Genomic DNA, 6,000 nt, shown 5'->3' on the forward strand with positions numbered 1-6,000 from the left:
GCTAAAATTTTGCTAGTTTTCCGTGATGTTATTACCCTGATCAGACACTCCTCCCTCTCCAGAGTCACTTTTTTCACAGATTTATAATTTAGTTTTGCCTCTTTTTGATCTTTATATGGATGGAATCATACTGTATCTATTCTTTTGTATCTCCTTTTTTGCTCAGCTTTATGTTAGTGAAATTCATCCATGTTGTTGGTTGTAATTGTAGCTTGTTCATTTTTGTGGTTGAAGATTATTCTACTCTATGAACGTACCATACTTCACTTACTTGTTCTAACACAGACGGACTTGTGAGTTGTTTCCTGTCTGGGGCTATTATAAACGGTGCTGCCATGGACATTTATGTCAGTGTATTACATGGGCAAGAATTTCACTAAGGCACATACCTAGGAGTAGAATGCTGGATCACAGGGCATGCATGTCTTCATCTTGACCAAACTCATGTCCAAAATGATTGTGTTAAGTTACAACACAGTGGGTAAGGTATGCATGTTCCTGTGGTAGACCTGATGGTGTGTCACACAGGTCCCTCTTCAAAGAAGACTTGCTGCCCAGCTCAGTTCCTTCAGGGTCTGCCCCAGCTGCAGAAGGCTGCCTTTACCTTGGTCATGCCCTTCCTGCCATAGCTGCATCTGATGACTGTGTGAGTTGGGACCTAAAGTCTTGGTCATTTGGGACCATTGTGGGATGACTCCTGTCTTAGTCATCTAGTGCTGCCATAACAGAAATACCACAAGTGGATGGCTTTAACAAAGAGAAGTTTATTTTCTCACAGTAAAGTAGGCTAAAAGTCCAAATTCAGGTTGTCAGCTCCAGGGGAAGGCTTTCTCTCTCTGTCAGCCTGGAGGAAGGTCCTTGTCCTCAATTTTCCCCTGGTGGAGGAGCTTCTCAGGCGCAGGGACCCAGGGTCCAAAGGACGCACTCTGCTGCTGGTGCTGCTTTCTTGGTGATATGAAGTCCCCAACTCTCTTCTTGCTTCCCTTTCCTTTTATCTCTTGAGAGATAAAACGTAGTGCAGGGCACACCCCAGGGAAACTCCCTTTACCTTGGATCGGGGAGGTGACCTGAGTGAGGGTGGTGTTACAATCCCACCCTAATCCTCTCAACATAAAATTACAATCACAAAATGGAGGACAGCAACACAATACTGGGAATCACGGCCTAACCAAGTTGGTATACACATTTTTGGGGGGATATAATTCAATCCATGACAACCCTGATGGGCAATCTTCCATCCAGAACACCCTGCTAAGGCTTTGCCAGGCCTACCTCTGCCTGTTCTTCCTCCTTTCTTTCTCAAATGTCAATACCTAAGAAACATCTTCTATGTCAAACTCCATCTCAGAATCAGCTTCCTGAGAACCCAACCAGTGTGGGCTCCTAAGCCTCTTCATCTTTGCCAACACTTGATAGAACCAGACTTCAAAATTTTTGCCAATCTAGTGGGTGTGTATTCAAGGATGTTTTGCTGTGGTTTTTTTCCCCTTAATTAAAAAAAATTTAAAAGTCAGGTTCGTTGAGGTCAGATTCACATACAATAAAATTCTTCCTCTTAGAGTGTACAGTTTTGACAACTGTGTACTACTGTCCTATAATTACTGCCACAATCAAGATAAAGAGCATTTCCATTATCCTAAAAAGTCCTCTCATGCCCCTTTACAGTCAGTCCTTTACCCCATCACTGATCTGCTTTCTGTCACTATAGGTTTTCATTTTCAGGAATGTTCAATGAATAGAATTATCCAAAATATACTCTGTTGTGTCTGGCATCTTTCAATTAGCAGAATAATTTCGAGATTCATCCATATCATTAGCTTGTTCCTTTTTATTGCTGAGTAGTATTCCATTGTATGGAGCTCTGGTGATGCAGTAGTTAAGTGCTCGGCTGCTATCCAAAAGCCGGCAGCTTGAATCCACCAGCCACTCCTTGGAAACCCTATGGGGGCAGTTCTACTCTGTCCTATAGGGTTGCTATGACTTGATATCGACTTGACAGCAACGGCTTTTTTTATTCCATTGTATGGGTCTACCACAATTTATCCATTCTCCTGTCGATGGACATTTGCAATATTTCCAATTTCTGACAATTATGAATAAAGCTTCTAAGACATACTTAGACCCAGTCCTTTTGTAGATGTCTGTGCTTATTGGTCATTTTTATACCTTCTTTGGTGAAGCATCTATGTAGATCTTTCAACAATTTTTAAGTTGGGTTGTTTACTTATTATGCAACTGTTAAGAGTTCTTTATATAATTTGGATATAAGTTTTTTATCAAAACGTGTTTTGCAAATACTTTCTCCCAGCCTATGATTTGTCTTTTTGTTTTCTTAACGGTGTCTTTGGAAGAGAAGTTTTAAGTTTTTATGAGGTTCAAGTTATCAACTTTTTAATGGTTTGAGCTTTTTGTGTTCTGTTTAAAAATATTTGCCTAACTCAAAGTCACAAAGATTTTTCTTATGTTCTGTTGTAGAAGTTTTATAGTTGCATCTTCTCATCATGGTTTTGATCTGTATTTGTTGATTTCTAATGAGAGTGAACATATTTTTATATGCTATTGGCCATATGGATTTCCTATTTTGTGAAGTGTCTGAGTCTTTTGTTCTTTTTTTCTATAAGGTTGTCTTTATCTTATTGATTTGTAGGAATTCTTTATATATTTTGGATAGAGTTCTTTCCAGTTTTATGATTTATTTATATCTTTCCCTAATCTATGACTTGCCTTTTCAGTATCTTTCTGGTGTCATTTGATGAACAAAACCAAAACCAAACACAATGCCATCATTTGATGAATAGAGCTTTAATTTTAAGGAATTTGAAATTTTGTTTTATTTTCTTATGATTAGTGCTTTATCTCTTTGCTTAAGAAATTTCATCCTACCCTGAGGGTTTCCACCCAGGTGGCATAGTGGTTAAGTGCTATGGCTGCTAACCAAAGGGTCGGCAGTTCGAATCTGCCAGGTGCTCCTTGAAAACTCTATGGGGCAGTTCTACTCTGTCCTATAGGGTCGCTATGAGCTGGAATCGACTCGACGGCATGGAGTTTGGTTTTTTTTTTTACTCTGAGGTCACCTGTATACTCTTCTATATCAAAAGTTCCCAACTTTCTCAGTACATGATGTCCTTTATGTCTCAGTTATTTTATTTTATTTTTTGCTGTGCCTAGGCCAAAAGAAATACCTAAAACTTCCATTTATTAAGTAGTAGGTCCAAACAACTTAATAAGTATTTATGTTCTAATAACTTTTAAGCTGTTTGAAAAAATAATATACATATATTGAAAGAAAAAGGAATATATTTCTCAATCTTAAATAATCACTATTACAAAAGGGTTGTGTGCAACAGTTGACCACTGTACAACTTCTTAAACTTGGGAGTAAGACTGGATATTGCCACTCTCGTTTCCTGTTTCATATTGATTTTGGTGGGGTATTTGTTTTTTATTACAGCAACTGCTGAAATCCCAGTTTTGCGAAGATATGATGCCATTGGAAGGATTGTAGATTGAGCTAATGTTGAAATCGCCTGGTATAGTTGTTTGTGCATGGTCTGACAGGTGTCAAGTATCACTGTGTTTTCCTCAAAAATTTGAAAGTATCCCATGGCACTGCTGTACTACAATGCCCTAGGGCATTTTGGTTTGAGACTCATGTTTGAAAATCTCTGTTGTTTTGGTTTTCATACTTAGGTCTTTAATCCATCTGGAATTGATTTCTGTGTATGGTGTGAGTTAGGGATTCAATTTACTTTTTTCCCAAATAGATATGTAGTTGCCTTAGATCATTTATTAAAAAGTCCATCTGTTTCTCATTAATCTTCATTGACACCTCTGTCATATATCAAGCATCCGTTTACGTGGAGGTTTATCCTTGCACCAATATCATATAGTCTTATATGTATTATGGTCATATAAATCTACATATTTATAATAAATCTTAATATCTGGTGGAATAGGTCTGCTCACATTTTCTTCTTCTTCTAAAGACTATACTACCTAATCCTGACTTTACATTTTCATACAAATTTTAGAATCGACTTGTCAAGTTCTAAAAAATTCTCATTGGGAGTTTGATTTAGATAGAACTGAATTATAAAACAATTTTAGGGATTATTTAAACCTTTGCAGTATTGAACTTTCTAATCCATGAATATGATATTGCTCTCCATTTATTTAGATATTCTTTAATGCCTCTCAACAAAGTTTTATTATTTTATTTTTAAATAAAATAATTTTTATTATTTATTTTTAGGTTCTTTGCTGTAAATGGTGTATTTTAAAACACTTTATTTACTGTTTGCTCATATTCAGGAATACATTAAAATTGTTTTAATTTTAAACTTACAGAAAAGTTGTAAGAATAGTACAAGGAACTTTCAAATATCTTTAAACAAAATTTTAATTGTTTACATTTTGCCCTGTTTGCTTTAATGAATAGAAATGTATACATATTTGTAAATATATTGTTGAAAATCATCATGCAGAAAAATCTGTGAAAGCTAAAACCTGTGTAAGGCAGAAACCTGTCAGAGAGGGAAAACTCAAATATTTTCCACTAAGAGAGAGTGATATAAAAGTGGTAAACTGTACCCTGTCAAAGGTGGAAAGCTTGGGACATCTGGAAAAACAAGGAGGTCCTGAGTTCTAGTTCTCACAAGTTTCACTGTATTAAGTTGCAGTCTAACAACAGTGTATTCTCATTTCTGTGGTAGACTTGAAGGCATGCTGTACAGACACCCTGTCCATTTTTTGAAATTTATTGAGCCTTGAATTATGGCCCTGTATATTGTCTATCTTGGTGAATATTCCATGTGTCCTTGAAAAAAGTATATATTTTACCATTGTTGGGTGGAGTGTTCTATAAATGACAACTAGGTGAAAGTGGTTGATAGTGTTGTGCTGATCTTCCAAAAGTTTAGTTGTTCTACAATTACTTAAAAAATCTCCAGCTATCATTATGAGCATGTCTATTTCTTCATTTGTCAGTTTTGCTTCATGAATTTTGAAAGTTCTATTGTTAAAGAACATAGATTTATGATTGTTATGTCTTCATGATTAATTGACCTTTTTTTGTAAGATATATTTTAAAAAATTATTTATTTTTTTTATTGTGCTGTAAGTAAAAGTTTACAGATCAAGTCAGTCTCTCATACAAAAACTTATACACACTTTTTTAAGTACTCTTAGCTGCTCTCCCACTAATGAGACAGCACATTCTTCCTCTCCTCCCTGTATTCCCTATGTCCACTGAACCAGCTCCTGTTCCCCCTTCCTTCTCATCTTGCCTGTGGACAGGAGTTGCCTATATAGTTTCATGTGTCTACTTGAGCCAAGAAGCTCACTCCTCACTAGCATCATTAACTATCTTATAGTCCAGTTCAATCCCTGTCTGAAGAGTTGGCTTTGGGAATGGTTCCAGTCTTGGGCTAACAAAGGGTCTGGTGCCCATGACCTCCAGGGTCCCTCTAGTCTCAGTCACACCATTAAGCCTGGTCTTTTATGACAATTTGAGATCTGCATTCCACAGTTCTCTTGCTCCATCAGGGATTCTCTGTTGTGTTCCCTGTCAGGGCAGTGATCGGTGGTAGCCAGGCACCATCTAGTTTTTCTGGTCTCTGGCTGATGTAGTCTCTGGTTTATGTGGCCCTTTCTGTAAATGACCTTTTGGTCATTATGAAACATCACTATCTCTGGTAATACTTTTTGTCTTGAAATATATTTCGTCTTATACTAATATAGCCTTTCTCTTTTTTTTTTTTATGATTACTGTTTGGATGGTATGTCTTTTTCTATCCAGTCAGTTCTAACTTATTTTTAACCCATGTGTGTCTTTTTATTTCAGGAGCATCACTTACAGAGAGAGCAGATAGTTGTATATTTCTTTTGTACCCAGTCCAATAGTCTCTGCCTTTTATTTGGCATGTTTAATCAATTTATATTTAATGGAATTATTGATATAGTTTTATTTAAGTCTATCATTTTGCCATTTGCTTTCTATTT

This window comes from Elephas maximus, chromosome 22 (genome assembly GCF_024166365.1).
Source record: "Elephas maximus indicus isolate mEleMax1 chromosome 22, mEleMax1 primary haplotype, whole genome shotgun sequence".
Classification (NCBI taxonomy): Eukaryota; Metazoa; Chordata; class Mammalia; order Proboscidea; family Elephantidae; genus Elephas; species Elephas maximus.